Here is a 23,570-nt window from a genome sequence, read left to right as displayed (position 1 = left end):
GACAAAGGACCTGCAAGTCAATGTGAAAATATGAAAAATCCTGTCATTTAAAAACAGAAGAAAAAAAAAAACAATTCCCAACACACATATCTTCTCCCATAAATATAGCTATTTACTGTAGCATTAAAACATTACAGTAAAGAAAGAGCAAAAAAAGAATAAATTGAAAAGGAGGTAATGCATCATAGTGATTCAGAGTTAGCACCCAGATTCAGACTGATCTAAGATCCAGTCCCATTTCTACCACATGGAGCTATATGACCTGGGGCAAGTTACTCAGACTTCCTGAGACTGACTTTTTTTGCATCTATAAAATGATGATAACAATAGTGTCTATTATTACGAGGATTAACTGAAAAAAAATCACTTTAAAATATATAGCACAGCCCTTGGCACATAGTGATGCTCAATAAATATTAGCAAGCGATAGCATGAACAGTAATAAATACGGCTAACACTAATTCATGTAGCAGGATAAGGATTTGATAAAGGAAGATCAACAGCATAGGTAAGGAAAGTTAGCATACTCTGAAAAGACTGCATACCATATGATTCCAACTACACAACTTTCTGGAAATGGTAAAACCATGGAGACAGTAAAAAGATTAGTGATTGTCCAAGAGTGGTTTGTGGTGAGGGAGAGATGAACAGGTGGAACAGAGAGGAATTTTTAGGGGAGTAAAGTTGTTCTATACGATACGGTTAAAGCTGATACATGCCATTATACATCATATACAACACTACATAATATACAACATGAAGAATAAACCCTAATGCAAACTATGAACTTCAGTGAATAACAGTGCATCAGTATTTGTTCATTATTATAACAAGTGTTCCATTGTAACAGAAGGTATAAATACTAGGGAAAATTGTAGGGGATAAGGCTAGAGGAGGTATGTGGAAACTTTCTGTATTTTCTAAGCAATTTTTCTGTAAACTTATTTTTTTCTAAAAGAAGCATATTATTAATATTAATTAAATATCAATTAATATATTAAACAGTAATATAAAATGGTCTAAGTGGAATATGGCACCAGGTCCTACCAGTCAGAATAATGGTACACCAATATTATTTGAGACAACTCCCAATGCAAAACAGAAATCTTAAGTAACAATTTGAGAGCAAATAAGAGGTCCAATTCCCAGGTAATTTCTGTCAAGCTGTTGTGTAGATAAGAGCATCATCAAGACCCTCCTCTTTGGCTGTATTTAAATAAAAAGGGGAAATCAGGCACAAAGCACCTCAAATCACAGAGAATTACCTGGCAGTGATCAAAGTAGGCCTGCTATCAATCATAAAGACATCTCAGAAAATCTCCAAGTTCATCTCTGACATTTAGTCAATACATTTATATTCTTCAATTCCTCCTCTGCATAAGGCTCAATGATGCAAAAAAAAGATTATTAAACTATTTTTGATTCCTTGGATTAATGGCTAGCCAGTAATGTTAACTTTACAAATTCCACATAGCAGATACTGCATTCAAATATTCATCACAAACATTTACTAAATTCTTTTACCTTGGATCTATTCACTATTCTGTAAGAAACGCCATAGAATATGAGGGGAATTATTAAAACAATCAATGAGAGACAGTAATATATTCCAATTACAATAATTGTGCTATTTCTAAAAACAATGCAAATCTCATTAGGTTTTTAAAGGTTTTACACTGCCATCTGGCAATATGTAGCTTCTCTTTCATTTGTACTGGGACTACAAAAAGAACTAGCTACAAAAACATAACTTATAACTGGAATTCTCTAACAAAAATATTATGCATCAAAAATGCTTGACTGAACTGAAATAATGTCACAATTTGTATTTGGCTTCACACGAGATCCAGAAAACCTGATAGGCATTTCTGAGACTGATAGTTAAACCTAATTTAGATTGTTTGTTGGTTCTGAATTCTCTTATGAAGAACCTGTGTTATCTTTGTGGATACAGTCTCTTTCCCATGCCTTTAGCACACAGAATACCCATTCATTTCACTGGGAATCCATAATGCTTCAAGGCTAAGTCCTCATTGGGAACCAGAATTGTATGAAAACTTACTTTAGGTGATCTATTTAGTTATTTAAGTCCTCCTATTTAAGGTTATTCAGATTGACTTTCTCCAAGGTACAGTTTTGACAAAATGTCTGTAAATTTTGTGCTTATGAGCATATATATTTCAACAAGGTAATATATATACTTCCTAACACTTGGCCAAACAAGTATTTAAAAAGTGCTAATTTTTCTTTCTTTTTTTTTTAACCCTAATTTATCATATGACTCAGGATGCTGGAGATAACTAAATTCAACCCAGTTCCTGCTAAATGACAAGGTATGAACAGTATTTACAATCAATATGAACTCAAAATGACTGATGCGTCTATATTCTGTGAAGACAACATTTTTATAAAGACAATGCCTATCGTGACTGTATTCTTTATGAAAATGACAGATTGTGACTGTTAATATGGCAGCTTAATCAAGGCGTTCCCCTCTGGCCAATACAAATCCTATAGAGAACAGGTTGGCCTAGAGTTAGGTTAAAAAACTATTTCAGATGATTCCCTTGAGGTAATAGTGCATCACTAGCATGTTAAAACACCACTGGAATAATAATAATTGCTAATTCTTAAAAAGCGCTTTCTCCGTCCTAGACTCTCTTAAGCACTGTACCTCATACATCGTTGGATTGTCACAAAGGCACCATAAGTAGGTACTGTTATCTTTATTTTACATTTGATGACAATGAAGCACAGATATAGCAATGTGCTGGCTACTGTTTAACAAGCTGCTGAGGGGAAGAATGAGACCTAATTTGTAATGTTTGCCAATTTCGATGACTGTCATCAATTTCAAGCTACTAATAAGACATCACTGAATGTAAAGTTGGGAAGAGACTCATAGTAGAACAGCCTTATGTAGTACTGATACCAGTCTGATTAATAGATATATTTATATCTGACCATCATATTTAACAGTATAATATGGTAAAACAATTAGCAAGTGATGTTCTGAATATAAACTTTATTTTTAATATAATTTAGTAATTGTAAATTTATATTATTAAATAATGACTCCCCTTAGCAACTGGCTTATGAAATTCCTGAAAAACTAATACTCAGTTCACATGGATTAGTATGAACTGGCTCTAAACTTGACAAAGAAGTTAAGTAACTTGTTCAAGGAGAACATGTAAATAACATGAAGCATGTGCCCGTACCACACTCTCAAAACTCAATGAGAAAGATACTATTATTCCCATATTATAAATGAGGAAACTAAAGTATGAAAAGGTCACATAGCAAGACAATGACAGAGATGCTATTCCAACCCACAAAGTTCCAGAGAATCTGCACCAAATAACTACACTAAAATATATCTTCAGTACGTCCTAATCCACCAAAAGGATATAAAAATTGTTAGGACAAAAATCTCTCTTGCTGTAACATAAAGCATTTGATTTACTTATGGAAAAAGGACTGAAAAGAATTGGAAAATAAATCAGAATAATTGGTATTTTTACCTCAATGTTCTTCTCAAAATGATTTTACAGATATTCAATGCACTGAACCATTTGATGTTAAAAATCCTATTAGTTTGTCCTTCTTTCATAAATGACAAAATGAGAACTAACACAATAAGTGATTCATCCAAGTTGGAGCTATAAAATGGTGAGGCCAACATCCAGCTCAGGAGTTATTTAATAAATGTCAGTTCCATAAAAAGAACTGCTCAATTCTACAACTCTGTTAAGTGTTTAAAGCCTGAATAGTATAAAAAAGTAACAGAGATCCAGATCATTCTTTAATGTAGCAGGCCTATGGCAAGGAATATTCTATTACTGGGAATGAAACAAGAAAAAAGACAGCAAGGGAGAGTCCAACAGCTTACTACAGCCTGAATCCTCCCCTCAGACTGCTTCAGGTGCCAATCCTTCACCTAGCCCCTGAGGCACTGACCTCATTTCCTATACCCTTACTCACTACTATACACCACTAACCGAATCCTCAGAATAAATACACTGTCCTTTAAACAGTGGAATCAATGGGGAAACAAAGTTCAATATTCTGAAATTTATAGTGCATCCATTTTTACGATTATACACAAAACTTCACTGTTTCTTTCATCCATCTTCTATGTTTCATTCTAAATTTATTTTAAAAACTAACAAAAGTTTCTAAATGTAACTAGAAATTTGAAAACTTGAGACACATAACCAATTGCAAGTAGCAAAGTCTCATGAAAACCTCAAATGGATCTTGTTTTTCTTCTACTCAGAAAGGCAGAGCATGACAAAATTTTTATTTAATTAAGAATGCAAACTGCTAGAAGATAATCCCCACAAGGGAAGGGATGTTTGTTTTGTTTACTGGGGTGCCTAGCATAATATCTGACATACAGTAAGAGTTCAAAAATCATTTGCTAAAAATAAATGTTTATTTAATTGCAATCTAAGTTATGAAAATAAAGGCTTTTTCATATCCTATATTATGTTTTATTAAAATGAGGACACAACAGTGATCCTTGAGACAGTTTAGTATTTTTCAAGGAATAGAGCCTTTTCTGAAATCACATGCACAGAAACACAAAGACATTAATTTGGAGGAAGGGATTTTAAACTACTTTTAAGTGCCTACATGTTTATAATTTTACTTACAGACAATTTATTAAAACCTGAAAATAAAACCTATAGATGTTAATTAATATCTGTATCACTTTCAGTTTCACACTAATTTCCATTTTTATTCTGACTGTGCAATATCCTGAATCCCACTTATAAATAATGACAAATGGTAAGTATTTTTTAACAACTCACCTCAGAGTTATGATATTTAAAAAAAAAATCTGTTGCATCACTTAAGTCTGAAGAAAAAAATGAGAAAGCATTAGGAATTAACATAATGATGGTCTCTGATGCTTGTAAAATGTGATAATGAATCATTTGAATGTGCTGCTTTTTAAATGTCTTAACATATTTAAGTTGAATCAAACTGAACTGAATCAAACATTCACCAAACTTTTGAAATACATCAATGGATACTGTCATACATATGAATTCCCCTCCCATCCTTGTGCCACTAGACCAGGCAAGAAGGCTTATTTTACAAAGACTTTGTTGTGTTAAAATAAATGAAAGCAAACCATGGACAAACAGGAACAAAACTGGCTTTTGTGTGAGATTTTATTTTTTCTTATACCCTTTGCTCTCTTCAGGAGTTCTCAAATTCCAAATGTGATCAACAGACCAATAAATACTACACTAGGTACCATGAGAATGTTGGGGGTTGGGGGGTGGGGAATAAAAGATGGACAAGAACACGTTTGAAAATGTCAATAGCCAAAAAAGGTGTAGATGTGACAATATGTGAATTGATGGGGAAACTACTCTCCACGGATCCCTCACACGTCTGCACTCTCTTTGTCTTGACTATCTTTCCAAGGGTGGTTGTATAGTGAACAGCTTGGAAGACAAGAGAGCTTCTCTCTGACATAAAAGAACGAGCTTGTTTAACAATTGGTATAATAATGTCTTATATAAGATTCAGGTTCCAAAGCTCAGGATATTTTTCCTATGAAACAATCCACTGTATCTGTAGACATCACCTGACCTTTGACACATCTTCCTATAGAAACTGGGGCTGGAAAATGTTACACAAACGTTGAAATGCCCAGTACCGTTATTGTTGTGAGTAATAAACTGTCCTTTGCCTCTAACCCAGGTATCCCATGTCTTTTGCCAGCATCCATGAAGCTATGGCAGATAAACTTGTTAACTGACAAGTATGATAAAGCCCCAGATTCTTCACAGTTCTTAACTATGGGGAGGAAGAGAAATTGCCTGCTTTATGAATGAGGTAAAACTGGATTTGGAAAAGAGATAATATTTAGACATACATATGTGGATAAAGATATTCAAAATAGAAAAACAGTATAAGAGAAAGGCAGACAGTTGAGAGAAGTCAGATTATGTGAATAAATAAAATCTTCAGGAGGCATATGGGGTGCAAGAAGAAAGAGGATTTATAAAGGAAGTACATATGAAAGCTTTGTGGATTGTATTTTCCTCCGGTGTTCCTCCAAAGTTGGCAGTTCCTTGAGTTACATTAGACAATCGATTAGAAAATGCTGAATGAATAAATCAATCAAAAGATAATAAATGACATAAAAAGGTTCTAAAAACTACAAAGTACTACGTAATCAAAGACTTCATAAAACTGACACACAAATAATTCAAAGATTATCAGAATGGAGTCTATTAGAAAACATATTTACTAGGACCATCATTTGAAGGTATTTATTCAGATAAATTTGATGATTCTGCATGAAGAGAAGGGGTAAAATAGATACGTTATATTTTCTATTACTACATGCTGACTTTTTCCATTCAATAATAGTTTCAAGGTTGAATTGACTTATCCCTGTGAATTTCTATTCTTCAGAGAAAAGAATATTCTTTTCCCAGGAATTTCAGCTCCTGGAATATGGATCTGATCCTTAGAAAATCTCTAAAGCCTTATCATGGAGGCCCTGAAATTGACCTGTTTTCCATTTAGCCCTCCCTCTCCTTGCCTTTTCTCCTCTCCTTTCTGTGCAGGAAGAGCCATTCTGAGTGCTGAGAAAGACTGCATGCATATTCATTCATAACTCTTCTTACACCATGCAAGATAATGAAATTAAAATTGGGCCCAAATGGGTCTGTCCTGAAACAATGTCATTCAGTAAGAATCAGGGATGCAGTTTAGGGGACTATTACAATAATCCATGTGAATGATGCAATAATGACTTGGATCCCAGCAGTAGAGGCAGAGATGGTAATAAGAGTAAGAGCCTGCATATATTTTGAAAATAGAATTGAAACACAGGTGGAAAACTAAAACTTGCATAAGTGACAAGACTTATCCAAATGAGGGTCCTTTTAGCGGCAAATCCCACCCTCTTATTAAAAAATGGAATTGACATATTTGCTGAAGAATTAGACGTGGGATGTCAGAAAAACAAGTTAAGGATGATTCCAAAGATTCAGTCTGAGTAACTAGAATATTGAAGTTTCCAATTAATGAGATGTTGGAAACTATGGGGAGAAGCAGATTTGAGAATGAAAATCAGGATTTCTGTTTTTGAAATATTAAATTTGAGATCTCAAAGAGATATCCACGTGGAATTTCAAATAGTCAATGGTTTGTGTAATCTAACATTCAGGGGAGTGATCAGGTCAGAGGTGAGAAGTAGTCTAAAAAGTTGAACCCAATAATGACTCCAAAACTTAGAGGCTAAAGAAATGAAGAAACACCAATAAAGTACTACTAAAGGGAACACATATTAAAGCAGAAGGAGGACTAACAGTAAATACTGTCCTAGAAGTCAGGTGAAAACATTATTTATTAAAGAATATCCTACACATTATTAAGGAAAAGCAGATGCTAATGTGTATATATGGTATAAAATCAGCTATTTAAAAATGAGCAGATAGACAGACATAAGCCTACTTGCTGAAGGGTGTTTATATGTAGATAGATAGTTATAGACATCTAGATCTGTCATTGTATGCATAAAATATTTCTAGACAACTACATAGTATTTATTAACAGAAGATATCTCTAGGCAGTAGCTGAAGAAAGAATGGGGTAGGTAGGAGAAAAACCTCCACTACTTAACAAAACTTTTCTTCTGATTGGAGTTTTTACATATGTCGATATATAGTATACAGAATGATGGCCCCTCAAAGACTCAAGGTTGCCCATGCTCCAATCTCTAGAACCTATGAACATGTTAAGTTATGTGGGGAGAAAAAAAAAAAAATCTTCCCAGATGTAATTAAATTTATAAACCTAAAAATAGGGTGATTATCCTGGATTACCTAGGAGAGCCCAATCGAATCACATGAGTCCTTAAAAAGTCAAGAACTTCCTCTGTTTGGAGTCAGAGAGATGGGGTAGAAGGAGAAGTCAGAAAAATTCCAAATGAGAAGAACTCCACTTGTTGGCTTTAAGATGCAGGGGCATGTGAGGACCAGAGTGAAGCTTCAAGGAAACAAGGGCAGACCCCAGCTGACAGGCAGTGAGAAAACAGGGACCTCCATGTTGTAAACTACATAAAACTGAATTTGGCTGGCAGCCAGAATGGAATTGGAAATGAATACATCTCCAGAGCCTCCAGTAAGGATACTACCCTGCCAACACCTTGATTTTAGCCTTGTGAGACTCCAAATAGAGCCTTGACCCAGCTAAGCCATGATGTACCCAGACTTCTGATGAATAGAACTGCTAGGTGACAGATCTATGTTACTTTAAACTACAAATTTTGTTGTAATTTGTTACAATAACAATAGGAAACTAATACAATCAATTTTATAATGAACAAACCTTTAAATAAATTTTATAACAGAGATGAATAAATAAACGTAAAATGTAGCAAAATTCATAAAATAAAGAATATTTGTAAATGTTTCTAATCTGAAACATTGTTCTGTAAGATTGACCTACTTCATCTTCATAAGAGAGCTTGAGGTTCTTCAATATAGTCTCTTGAAACTTCTCTCACACACTGCCTCAGTGACAGTCTCAATCAATTCACTCAAAAGATAAAGATAAAGTTTCCTAATAGCTATTATCTTAGGACATTGTTTTTTCATAGTCAGCATAAGTTTTGTTCTTTATTCACTTCCCTTACTTTCAGTTCTTTATGTCATGCTTATTATTTGCTCCGGATTTATGTTTTCACGGTCATCACCGCACTAATAATGGATTTCCAAATTCATTTTGGTTGCCAGCCAAATTCAGTTTTATGTAGTTTTCACACTTAGAGAAAATACATCATAGTTCTCAGAAGTTCAGGTAACTTACTTCCACTTCAATGCTATTTAGCTGAGCCATGCAAACTTTACTGCTAAGATATTTCCTTACTAGCACATGATTTTTATATTCTGCAGTTGACTCTTCAATATTTTTTAATTAGTAATTGTTTTTAATGACACTCATAATCAAATATATTAGGGAATATAAGTGAAAAAGTCTTTGACTTTACCTCTTAGCTACATTTGGACTGGGAAAATATGTAAATCATATAACATTCTAGGCTCCTTTAATAGAGTCACTGTGGTTGGCAGAATAATGGCTTCCCAGAGATATTCATGTCCTAATCCCTGGAACCTGTGAATATGTTATGCTACATGCAAGACAGAATTAAGGTTGTAGATGGAATTAGGGTTGCTAACTAGTTGACCTTAATAGAAAGAGATTATCCTAAATTATCTGGTAGGGCCCAAGGCAATCACAAGGTCCCTTAAATATGGAAGAGGGAGGCAGAAGAGTAAGTTCCAGAGAGATATTTGAGGATGTTATGATGCTGGCTTTAAAAATAGAGAAATATATCATGAGTCAAGAAATGCAGGTGGCCCCTAGAAGTTGGAAAAGCAAGAATATGGATTCTCCCCACTAGGTCCTTCAGAAAGAATCCAGTCCTGATAACACTTTGATTTTAGCTCAGTGAGACCCATTTCATAGTTTTGGGCTTCAGAACTGTAAGATAATAAACTTGTGCTGTTTTAATAACCACTGAGCTTGCAGTGATTTATTGTAGCAACAGTAAGAAACTAATTCAGTCAAGTATAGATGCAAAGAACACTGAAGAAAATACATACTTTCTAAAAGCACCAGGAAGTCATTAAGTCTCTCTAGAAAAGGTCACCTCCAGATGAGCTTATTAAACCCAGATTTTCCCCCATATTGGTCCCAAGGGGGACAATATAGGCATGACCGGCACAGCCTGCACTACAGCAGAGGCCCAATGTCACAAATGATTATTTGCAAGAAACAGAGATAATTATCACAAGTTCTCCAAACGTGGTTCTCTGATCTTACTGCCAACTGATGGATTCCAGTGGTCTTGGTTCTTAATTAGCTTCTGAGTATGAGAAGGCAAGCTATCAGACAAACTCAGTTCCACTCCATCAATCCTCTTCAATGTCAACCTATAATGTTTTCCTCCTCTTGCTCTCTAAATTCTGTAAGAGCTCAAAAATAATTGGAAGCACTCCATAAATTTTTCCTTTGAAGCCACTGATTGATCTAGGTTCAATTTCTTCAAACATCCCCAGATATTCTATTATCAGCTATTTTTAAAAGACCTCTTTTCTGATCAAAATGATACTTTTTAAACGAAACTAAAGTTTCTAGAAGTATAAAGGATTGGAGCTAATTTTTTTCAGTAGGAAAACCTACTCTTCAAATATAGCAATCATTAGCTATCCCTTCAAATTATTTGCTTATTACCCTTAATACTTTTGCAACTGGCACTAAGTCAAGAGGTTTTCTTAAAATCAAGTAATCCAAGCTCTGACAGAGACTAGCGAACCCTTGGGCAGCTGGGAAGTTCATTTATCTTCCTACTCAATCTTCCCTTAAATTGAGTTCATAATTTCTGCCAAGAGTGGTGTGAGAGTTAATTGAGTGTTAAAATAAAGAACTACTTGGATAACCTTTGGAGCACTGGGGTATGTATGCTACTAACGTTCAGTTCAGCTCTTTATTTTTTAACCATCTTCCCTGAATAAGACAACTCATATATCTATTTATATATCTACATTAATATATGTTTATATATTAATATCTTGAACTAAACTGGAACATAGCTCTATATGTTCTTTTCCTGTAGAAAAATTTTTAACAAAAGTCCCAGTTATAATTTTACGTAGTCCATATGTTTTTTATATGTATTCCAAATCTTAAAAATACATGAAAGCAACCAATCAAGTAAACAAATACAACCTCACCAGCTATTTCTTGCTAAGAAAGCTCAGAATATTGAAATAATAATGCTAATAAAAATGGCAGTAATTATAATAAAACTAAAGTATATTTTATCCTCTTTTTGGGTACTTTTATCTTTGATCATCTATCTTTTTAGTGTTTTACTAAGGTATAATTACACATAAGAAAACATCTTTTTAAATGTTAAGTTTAATAAGTTTTGACAAATATATACACCCATGTAACCACAATCAAAATCAAGTTATAGAATATTTCCAAAACTTGAAAAGTCCCTTCATGCCTCTGCAATAAATTACCACCTCCTTCTCCTCCCACATTTCCACTGAGCTCTTTTCTGTCTTTTTATGTTTGCTTGCCTTTCCCAGACTGTTACATAAATAAATCATGCAGTATGTAGTTTTTAGTGTCTGGATTTCTCATTCAGCATATTTTAGAGACTCATTCATGTTGTCATGTCTCATTCATGCTGTTGAATGTGTAAGTCGTGTGTTCCTTTTTATTTCTCAGTAGTATTATGTTATATAGACATGCTATATTGTCTTTATTCTGTCATCTGTTGTTGGACTTTTGAGTTGTTTCCAGTTTTTGGCTAATAGGTATAAAGCTGCTGAGAAAACTATACAAGTCTTTTCATGGACATGAGATTTTAATTCTCATGATAAATACCTGTAAGTATAATTGCTAGGTTGTATAGTAAATGCACACTTAACTTGGTAATATACCACTATACTGGTTTCCGAAGTGTTTCATTTTACATTGTCTACAGCAGTGCATAAACATTCCAGTGGCTTTATATTCTGGCCAATACTTGATATTGTCAGGCTTTTTAATTATAGCCTTTCAAATGGATGCATATGGCATTTCACTGTGATTTCATTTTGAATCTTCCTTATGACCAATGATTTTCCATGTGCTTTTTTTGTCATTCACATATGTTTTCTATGAAGTAACTATTTAAATATTCTGCACATCTTTTTAGTAGAGTTTCTGTCATCTTATTACTGTTTTAATAGATATTTATATATTTCAGATGCATCCCTTTGTCAGACAAATCATTGTAAATATTTTTGCCAATCTGTAACTTACCTTTTCAATTTTTATGGAATTATTTATCATTTCTTTCTTTTATTGTTTGTGCTTTTTGTCTTTTATCTTGTAAATCTTTGCTTAGCCTAAGGTTTCAGAATTGTCTTTGTTTTATTGTATTACATCTTACATTTAGATCCATGATCCATTTTGAGTATTTGCATATGGTACGAGGTAAAGGTTCATTCTTTTATATGAAATCACAGTTGTGTTAGCACCATTTATGTTTCCAAGTTGATTACCTTGAAGCCTCTGTCAAAATTAACTGACTGCATATTTCTCTACATTTTCAGGTGTATTCTATGATTTATATGTCTATATTCATGCCATTATCACACTTTTACTAGTCTAACCTTATCACACTGTCTTTATTACTCTAACCTTTTATAATAAGTCATAAAATCAGTAGTGTAAGTGCTATAACTTTATTACTTTTCAAAATTGTTTTTCTGTTCTAGGTCCTTTACATTTCCTATACATGTTAGAATCGGCTTGAGGCTACGTGGGTCAGCCAAGGATTTGGGGATAACTTACACACAGATTTGGGAGCTTAGTCTTTCTGTAATTCCTTTGTTTCTTGGGTTTCCCTTAAATTTTAACCGGCTATGCCAGTCCTGGGCTCTGTCCTTTGCCACCTCAGGCCAGTATAATTGAGCCATGTGCTGTCATACAAGTGGCACTCTTGCAAGTTTTGTCTGTCAAGGGTAGATTCCTCTTTTGTTTGTGTCTGTTTTTATACCAAGCCTCTAGATTCCCACCCATATGCAAAGTTTAGGGGTCAATCAGGGGATTTAGGCAGAGGTTACACTCATATTTTGGATCTTATACCATCTATGGCTCTCTCACTTTCAGGATATTCCTCTAAATTTTGATCTGCCCTGCCAACATGGAGCTCTGCACCATGCTACCTCCAGCTCCATATGATGCGATTTTCTTTTCCCATAGCTGTGGTGATTGTAGATAAATCACTGCCAAGAAAGCCAAAAGTCTCAATTTTTACCTGTTTCAGTTGACTCTTTCAAGCATAAACTTGTCTCCTCTTTTTATCTATTTTGGATCAATTTGCAGTGTCATAAAAAAAATTAAAGCAAACACACAGACACATACACATATATACAGTTGACTCTTGAATCACATGAAGGTTAGGGCCATTGACCCTCCTCTTAGTTAAAAATCCATGTATGACTTACGTTTGGCTCTCTTACATGTGGTTCTTCTGTATCCAGTTCTGCATCAGCGAATTCAACCAACCTTAGATTGTGTAGTACTACACTATTTACTACTGAAAAAAATCCACTGAGAAGTGGATCCGTGAAGTTCAAATCCATGTTGTTCAAGGGTCAACTGTATAATATTTGATTATACACACATACGTGTTTTGTTTTTATTTTATAATCATTATCTGTCAGGGGGGATGAGTGGTGGTGGTGATGGTGGTGGTGGTGGTTCTCCTAACTACTTCATCTCAACAGTGGGTGCTTTCACTTGCACATCCTGAACATTTCAGATTAAATATGAATATCAGAGCAATAAGTGTAAAACAAAATATTCAGAGTTGCACAAGTGCAAAAATCTCAATTTCCACTTTATAATTAACGAAGCATTGAAATAAGAATAGGCTGAAACCACAGAGACATTAATTCTAACACACTGGGAAACTAAGGCTCTGCATGATGTCAAGCTAGGTCAACAGAGGACACTGGAGAGATGTTACAGTAGAAAAGGATTTCTGCTCTTCTTTCTGGTGTTCCTTTAGCAGGTTATTGAAACAGACGTTCTCCTAAGTACCAAACTCCTGCATCACATGGTATTCCTGTCTTGTGCTTACAGTACTTGGCCCCCGTAGTGGGTTATGGTCAGCAGTGCTCAGTAGCCAGCAGCTTCCTCCAGCACTCCTCAGCTGGCTTTGCAGGAAGTACCCACTAGTAAAATACTTGCCCTGTAAATCTTCCCTCTCAGGCCCTCAATTAGCTGCCAAGTTACTTCAGAAGTGTGATACATTCCTGTTAACTGCTCCCCCAAACGTTATTGAGGGCAGATTCCTAGAAAATTCTTCCAGCACAGCCCTTCAGCAACGTCTTCATCATCCAGGGAACCACAGTCACACTCTTTCCAATGAGGCCTAGCGCTCAACCCAGGACAAGGATAGTCATTCTTCCCGTGATCTATTTAATCCTCAGGTGTAATGGCTAACACTCAACACATGACAATCAATCAACAGATAATTTCATGCATTGTGAGTCTTTGAGACTAGTCACAGGACAAATTATTAGTCAGGATATCCTGCAGAATAATTTCTGCAAGCAAAAGTCAAAAATGCCTTGAATCTACTCTAACAAATGTGTTCCCTATCTCCAGTAAGTGGCAACAAATCCCTGAGAAACATCCACTTTTATATTTTGATTTATTAACCTGTAACAGGAAAATTCTAGCTATATTTTATAGCTAGCTTGGGTTAAAGATTAAGTCTGCCATTGCAGTAATTAAGAAGTACAGACTTTGAAATTCAATAGTTCCCTACTCACTGTCAATTGTTTATTATGATGTGGATATGCCCAATCATTTATGGTCTTCTAAGAATATCCCTGTATCACAGTACAAAACAATAAAAATGCCAGGTTTTACTTTTCTCTAGTAAACCAAACTCAATTTTCTTTCTATTTCTCTCTTGCAAAAGACATGCGGAAACAGTAACTCAAGATTCTCCTTTCCCTAGTCATTATTCCCAGAGGAACCAGAAGACAACAATGAATCGATCGGATTTTCTAACAGAAGTTAACATGCAGTCTCTTTATCATCAAACAAAGTTCATGAAATAGATTCCTAAACATGGAAAAAGACAATTATTCTCTAGTCAAGTGTTCCCAAAGTTTATTCCATTGAAGGGTAGTCCTACAAGATGGTTAAAAAAGAGTTGCATAGTCAAATAACCCATAAAAACTGACGGAATAAAATTAACTACATGTCTACAGCAGGGCTTTCAGAAACCTATTTAATGAGTTCAGACACTTTGGGGATTTCAGAGAATGAGACATAGAATGCAGCATTTCCCAAAATTGTTTGACCTGGAATCCCAAATTTTATAGAATACATGTCAAAAATTACTGCTTCTTCCCCCCTTACTTTTTACATGTAAGTAACCTTAGTTTCAGAGAAATGATCTATTCAGTGTGACACATATATTTGTTGCAGAATTCTAGGGACAGAATACAAGCCTGTGACTTGAAGCATAAATGCTCTCATGTTAATAATACCCATTCTCCAGCCCATTTTCCAGTTTTAGAATATTTCCTAATCTAATCTCACATCTTAAATTCTTATATAAAACTATAATAGAAATGCATTATTTCTACATTTTCATTATGTCATTTTTTCAGACTTGTGAAGAACAGGAAAGAGGCTAACATTTTTATGCTTAATTATGGAGACTGTTTCTTTTATACCTTTGCTTCTACTCCTCTGTCTAGGATATTCTATCTCTTTCCTCCTTCCATACTCTCTATGCTGCCACAGGGCAGTATTTTCCATGATCCAATATTATTAATCCAGGTACATAATTTATATCAGAGTTTTTGTCTGTGTGGATAGTAGATCAGTTTGGCAATTAAGATTATAATAATACCATGTGGTCATCATGTCCCAAACATTGCACTAAATATTCTTACATAAAACATTCTTATTAAATTCCCACAAATATAAATACCTTATTTAATCCCCACAACCACCAATAGTGTAGTATGATAAGCAATTTACAAATCAAAAAAATTATATTTAAAATGGTTCCTTTACTTGCACAACGCTGCACTAATAACTATTAGTTCAGCTGAATTTAAACACTGGCATTAGGACTTCTGATATATTCTTAAAACACTCAGTTTGTGGTTGGCTTAGCATTTGACTCACAGCAATTAAACACCAAATTGTTGGTTAGACTGAAATGACACTTTAATGTAGTCACAAAGAAAACAGAAATAATAATTACTATAGTCACAAAGAAAACAGAAATAATAATTACTACACTGATACTTAACTCAGCCTTCAAAAAAGTTTATTCTCTTTCACTATGTCTTCTCCTTTACACTGCCTTCTATAAAGCATCCTTTTATCTTGCCCGTTAAAAATCCCACACTAAGATAATAATTCTATATGACATTGATTAACTTCTATGTGTATCGCAAATGAACAAATAAAGCTGAATATTCAACTAAATCATCAGTAAATATACCAATTTCACTTTTATTTAATAATCTACCAGCAGAAAAGAAAAAAAAATGGAGCATTATCACAATAGCTTGTTCTTGCAAAGCAAGACTACTACTAGATTATAAGAGTAAGAATTCAATGTCACAACTGGGCATTTGAGAAATGAAGACTATTATTTCTATCAACTTATAAATGAACTTTGGATTTAGAATGCAATTATAACTTAGAATAGCTAACACAGTACATGCTAGTTATTTTCAGAATTGAAAATGTACCAATAGTAAAGAAATTCTTTCCAGAAAAAAATTAGATTTCTTTAACAGTTATGAATTAAAAATTAGAGGAGAAAAAATACCTGTGATCACAAAAAGTTATTCTCTTTTCACTCTTTTCAAAAGACATCTCATATATTGTATTGGGAGTTATTTAATAAAATCCCTTTTTAATTGCAAGAGCAATTATATTAATGAATCATGGAAGTTTATATATTTTATTTTAATATGGTAAAAGAACAAGAGATGAAATACTTCTAATTTAAACATTTCATTGTAAACAAAGAAGAAGGAGTTAGAGTGAAGAAGAAAAATGAAATAAAAGCAAAAGAATCAAGCATTTTTCTCATATAACACTAAACAGTTTCTCTCAAAAGAAAAAAATAATTACTATATATGATTTGGGGGTTTTTTGTTTGTTCATTTTTAACTCAACTGAAGATAAGAAATATAAATAGCACATTATTCTAAGAGACAGAAAACAAAGATACGGAGATAAGCAAAATTCCCAAAAATGGTTCAAATTTTTATTTATTGTATTACAGTTGAAGAAGACAAAAACATTTTATTAAGATTTATATGCAATATGAGAATGTTACAGGTGTCAGTAATACTCTACATGTCTAGTTTTAGAAAGAATAGTGGGTTCCAGATTCAATTCTGTAATAAATAAACTGTTAACTCTAGGAAGCCATTTTACAAAATTAAGTCTCAGTTCTACAGGAATAAAATAGGGCATGATAGTGGGGTACAATATAATTCCTAAACTTCTGAATAGCTTTGAAAAGACAAAGTTAGAAAAATTGCTACAAAGTCTACATTAGTTCAGTTCTCCTAGGTTGTTCAATCATTGCATTATATTTTGGTATACCATGAAATCCTCTGTCCCTCATTCCCATTAGCAAAGTTTCCTACTCAAAGGACTAAAATCTAAACAAATATTTATTAATTAATTACTCTATGTACCTGACACTGTCAAGAGCCATGAAAGAACCAAGAACTAACTAACCAGCATTTTCTGTTCTCATCTCAATGTTCTGACGTAACTCTTAGAAAAATAAGAAAATACAAATAAACAAGGCAATTGACAAAGGGCACAGTAAATCACCAAGTTTCAGAATTATTGTCAGAAACAAACGTTGTAAAAGTTTGTCAAGGACAAACACTAGTGGGATGAGATCATTTTTCAAAGTATTAATTAGTGTATGTTACTCCTGCTTTTTCATCGGCTCCTTACTCATAGGTAGCTGGCCTTTCAGTCTTTCTGACTTTACCCTCAATGCCATTTTATCTAACTGCTCTCATTTAATCTTATAAAATCTTCTGACAGGTAAGCATGCTTGAAAATTATACTATCACCCTGCTGACCTGTGTAAGTAGCTCAACATAAAACAAAACAAATCATGCCCTTCTTTTTAGAACTCATCAATTATGTGAGCATGTGTCTATACTCCAACCTACAAGTGGGGGTTGAAGAATAAGTCTCTTCTGGGAGATATATAGAAACATGTGAATGCACCAATGTGTGAATTGATAATCCATTCTCATTTTGTTTTGTCTGACCCACATAGTTATCTGACTTAAAAAATGTATCAGTAAAGATGATGAATAGCAGGAAAGGACTTGTCAAACAAGAATGTTTCTCTGTAAACCACCTGAAAACTCTTGAGATTCTCTCAACAGAAATACTAATTTGTTTTATTCTGACTTTGCCTTCATTGCTGATGATGCTACTGTGTTCTAGGACCTGCTGCAAAGTGGGACAGGTTTTGAAAATAACTGTTGTCAAAGTGGGATACATTCTCATATTTGTGTTCATATAACTGATTCAGGAAGAAAGAATAATTATCATTTTGTATGTCTCCTAACCTTTTCAAAAGCATCATCAGTATATGTGCGACGGAAAGAAAATGTGAATTCTCAAAACAACTATCAAGAAATCCCAAGTATTAATTTTAGCTAAGCAGGATTGAAATTTATTTTTAATAATTTAAAGTCACACCATCAACATTGCATTCTACCTAAAGAAACATGCATAAACATGAAGAAAACACAGAGCCTGAAAATTAGAAAAAGGAACCCCAATAGGTACAACATGGCATGGTTTATCTGGCAACCCCCAAACTGAGACACTAAATTTGAGGGACTCATACAGGGCCACTGGAAACAACATCTCTGTTTACAAAAAGGAATATATAATTGAGAGTCACCATAATCTAAATGAGAAATCTTTCATAATATTTCACCTTATTCTATTTTCATTCTATATGTACTAAGCAACCTTCCATTTATAATTTGATGATAATGAAAGTTGTAACCTAACTAGGGAGTCTGAACATTGCAGTTAATGGAAAAGAACATTCTTCACTGTCAATCAATATGTTGACCTTCTTGCTTATTTATTAGGATCTTGTGAATTTAGTTACTGTGAGTTGCCATCCCTTTTACCAGTCAACACCAGTACCTCAACAAAGACCAAATGCTGGGCTATGCATTTTGTGATTTGCATTGCTTTCAATTTTTGAATATCATGAATAATGCTGCCGTGAATATTCTTGCAATGTCTTTCCACCAGCATATGTGTATATTTCTGATAGCAGAATTTCTGTGTCATAAGATTATGCACATAGACAAATACTTTTCCAAAGTGACTGTACCAATTTACACTTCCAGCAGGAATGTATGATGTTCCAATTACTCCACATCGTTGGCAACCTTAATCTATTCTTTAATTCACAAAAATAATATATCTTTTTGTGTTTTTATAGCACACTGATCTCCTATAATAGACTATACAGGGAGAATGGGAAAAGGCTGCAATAATACAGGCAATAAGAATCACAAGGCCCTCATGATGCCTGGAACAGATGAATTTTCAAAATATACGTACCAGAAATGCGACAGCCAATAAACTTTCCAGCTCCATGAGGTGTACCCAGTCAGTTATATGTCCTGAACTAGTTAGGCTAAGCAAAGATCCTTTCACAATAGGGTCAGATAAAAACCTGAAGACACAGGGGTAAAAACACTCCCAGGGTCAAGGTTCTTTCTGTTACGTTCTCTCCCTACTTGATTCTGCTCCTCCTCCTCAGCCTAAGAGGAGGTTTTGACCAGTACACACAGTGACCTTGTAGGTTATCTAGCATTTATGCTGTTCTAGTTCTTGTGACATTCTCTCTTTCTCGCTTTTGACCTGATGATAACCCTGAACATCACATTGTGACTCTGGCCTGCCTCATTTCTCCAACGTGTACCTCTGCAATAATAATTTCTGCTTGGAGAGACCTAACTACAGACCAATCACCTGATTTGTGAACAATTATGCAATAGTGGCTATTAGTTTTGGAGTCTCCCTGGCCAAGCTCAGTGCCAAATTCACTATGTTTCACACATCCATTAATAATAAATAATCACTAAAACTAACAAATCTGAACCCACCTGAACACAACATAAGAAGAATCCACCATACACGGATGTGGATGGCATTAAAGGAGAACAAGTCAGGTCAGGGCTTAGAAAATGGGAGAGGATTTTCAAGGATGGCATCATAGAATCAGAGGAAACACAAGCCAAAATAAGTAAACAGGTTGAGAGCCAGAAATTCAAGAACAGATAAGGTCTATATTCATAAAGTACAAATAACTTAGATGTTCTATTATGGATTTGTAAAAACAAAGAAGTGAGTCTGACCCTGGAGAATAAATAATTTGCCTCCATTTATATTTATGGAGTATACTTATTGTGGTAAATACAAGGTAAACTATAATTTCAGAGCTTTTCTAAAACTCGGTTCAGAGATTTGAGGTCATTCATTAAAAAATACTTGTTGAATATGCCCTAGTTGCCCGACATATGTTATCTATCTACCTATCTAGAGAGAGATTAGGTTCCATATGCCATTCATAAAGCAAAGATTGATTTGTGGAAATTTTAGAAAGGTAGATACGGTCACTACATGAGAACGATCTCAATTAACTGATTTCTAACAATGAAGCAGGCAGTGTGAAGTGGTTTCTGTCAGGGACTGAATGCTTGTGTCTGAAAATTCATATGTTAGAATCCTAAACCCCAATGTGTGGATATTCAGAGGTAGGGTCTTTGAGAGGTAACTAGGTTGTAAGAGTGGAGCCTCTGTGAATGGGATTAGTGTCCTTATAAGAAGATACAGGAAATAGATGAGCTCTTGCTCCTCCATGTGAGGACACATCAAGAAGAAGCCCATCGTGCAAACCAGGAAGAGAATCATCACAAGACAACAAATCTGCCAGCACCTTGATTTTGGGTGACTCAACCTCCAGAACTGTGAGAAATAAATTTCTATTGTTAAGACACTCAGTCTATAGTATTTTTATTTTAGCAGTCTGAACTAAGACAGTTTCTGATCTGTGAAGATACTGAAATCTTAGGCTACAGTATCTTTTGGAAGGTTTGCTTAAGGGAAGAGATGATGGAGAGTCAACTAGAGAATCATTCATTTCTCTTTCAACTTAGACTTTATGATTCTTTACTTCACATTATTTTTGTTGTACTCACATTGCCCAAGAATGTGGTAGGCACATCTTATTAATCAATTAATTTTCTATAGCTGATCAATTAATTTTCTATAGCTAAACCTAAAATTATCTCTTAGTGCAATCCTTTATTAAACAGTTTCTAGACTTAAGGGACTCTTATTTATAAACAAAATTTCTCTTCTTAAATAAAACTTAGATATTAGAAGCTACAAATATAAAGCTAAAAATGCAAATGGGAAATGTACCTAAATTATTTATCATCTTGCTTAATTAGCATACTTTAAAATCTATTTTTTTCATTCTAGGTTATTTTTATTGTAATAAATAATACAGACACATTTGAAGCCCTCACATCATGTGTTGGCACAATCTTCATTCTTTTCCTTCCCCAGGAAACCACTACCAAACTTCATATGCATTATTTGCCTGTAATTTTACTATATTTAATAACCACTGCATAAACAAAAAACTTTGTGTAATCAGGACCACATACTGCAAGTCATTTGCAATTGGTGTTCTTATGTAATTTATCTTTTCTTTATTGTTGATACATTTAATCCCTCCTCATTAATTTTAATTACCAAAGAGTACTCCACCATACTGTTACTCAAGTTTTATTTCTCCATTCCCTAACTGATAGGTATTCTGGTTAATGCTTTTTATCTTATATATGTTTATGAACACATACACAATATACAGCAATGCCATCACAATCAAGATGTCACTGTTTTTAGGAAGAGAAGAGTAAGAACTGAGGGGGATAAAAAAGGAATGCCTTCTCTATGTATAAAATCTATTTCTTGATGTAAAATATGTTTAGCCTTTATTCCTAATGGATATAAAATAGGTACATAGATAAGGAAATAGATATAAATATAAATAAATCTATATCTATATATGATTTTAAAACTATGTTCTTTCAATCAGGATGTATAATATAAAAGGTTTGCTTAACAGGAACCTTTGTCTTTTCTACATTTCATTTTACCCGCTCTGTTTTATTTAATACTTTTTATCATGCAGATAATACAAACATTAACCCTAGGTTTATACTTTTTTCTTAAATGTGAAACTATCCAGACCTGAGGTTAGTTTATCAATATATTTAACATATAATTGAGCCTTGTGAGAGTATAAGATACTCTTTAAGAAAGCAAACCTTCAGTTTGGGCAAGCTGGGATTTAAACTACAGTTCTGCTTGTTAATGTTACTTCATGTTCATCATCTGTAAATCATGTTAATACTATTCTGTAGTTCTAAGAATGTTGTATGTATTAAATGAGATGCTACTTGTAGAACTGTTAGCTAAGCTTGGCATATTTATAACATTAAATAAATGCTAATTGCCACCAGCTCTTAATGTTAACTTTCTGACTTTCAGGTTTATTCTCCTCCCAGGAAACGAGAAAGTCTCTTGATAAGACTAATATTTTTCTAGGCAATTTTTCAATTGATAAATGAAAGCAATACCTACACTTCTACTCCATCTCCAAATTTTTCATATGTAAATAATTTCATAAGTTGAATATATTAGTGTTTCAACCATTGCATCTCAGAGTGGATATGCCAAACAAAACACAAAACAAGTAATTAAATTTGAATGTGAATTTACTTCAGCTGGCTGTATTAAATTTTGATTTGTTAAATCTGGAAACTATACCTCACAGTCTACCAAACAGTCAAAGTAGATCTTGCAAAATTCAACGTCACTATATAAGCACAGACAACTTCAGTCAAATACCAATTAAAGATCTATTTTGGTAAAATTTTTCAGTATTATTTCAGGCATATTTACTCAATATTTCATTATTTGAGTAAGTTTAAACACATCAAAGCTTAGACTTCAGTGAGTAAACATATCCTTAAGCTACAAATCTCACTTATAAATACCAATAACTTTCTTTTGTGAAAACTAACATTAGTGATCCCAAAGAAAATTCTAGCTCATAAAATCACTTTTAAAATATTTCCTCCTAAGAGTTGTAAAGGCAAATAAAAATTTAAATAAGAGATTTAATACTCCTTGTTAAAAATAGTGAAGACATAACCCCCCCTTTTTAGAGTATTTATTCTAAATATTTTAATTGCTTTTTGTCTCTTTGAAATGTAGATAAATCTTTTTTAAAGCTGAATATGCTTCTTGCCAGCTTTATGACACAGGAACACATTATCAAGGACCTGGGAACTCTATCCTTAAAATGCAGTCATTGAGGAAGACAGTGCCACTATCTTCCAGATTCTGTGGGTGATAACAGCCTACTTCCAGTCAGTGTCTTGCTCAAAACTTCCTCCTGTCATAAAGATATATATGAGAAGTTTATTTTTCCTTGAGATAAAGCCAGTTAGCAAACACAGATAATCACCTCAACTACCAGGTGAATTCAGGATGAAGTATGTGTGACAAATGTTGCTGTCAAGTCCTGTTACTTGAGAACATGTGTACAATAGGTTGTTTCTCTTTGGTCTATAAAAGGATGTGATGTCTTTCTGTCTTTGCAATCTTTTAGCAGATTGCCTGTGATGCGCATCACATTCTGGTTTAACGTTTATTCAATAATAAAATTTTCTTTCTTTTCTACCTTTGTGGAGACGTTTTCTGAGTTGAGGAGATATTCTGGATTAAATTCTACTTCCCCAACATTATTTAAACCCAAGCTGTGATGAATCTGGACTGGTTTCTCTAGTTTATTATATGTATTTTTGGTATACAAGTCCAAAGGAAGA

General features: G+C 33.9%; 1 long non-coding RNA gene across 4 annotated transcripts in view; it reads right to left on the bottom strand.

Annotated features, from left to right (window-relative positions):
- LOC116667148 overlaps positions 1-23,570 on the bottom strand; it is a 492,225-nt gene that overhangs the window by 377,613 nt on the left and 91,042 nt on the right. The gene's annotated exons all lie outside the window — the stretch shown is intronic.

The sequence above is a fragment of the Camelus ferus genome, chromosome 11, assembly GCF_009834535.1.
Source record: "Camelus ferus isolate YT-003-E chromosome 11, BCGSAC_Cfer_1.0, whole genome shotgun sequence".
In the NCBI taxonomy this organism is placed as follows: Eukaryota; Metazoa; Chordata; class Mammalia; order Artiodactyla; family Camelidae; genus Camelus; species Camelus ferus.
Note: the sequence above shows the minus strand (reverse complement) of the source record. Positions and strands in the feature narration are given on the sequence as shown.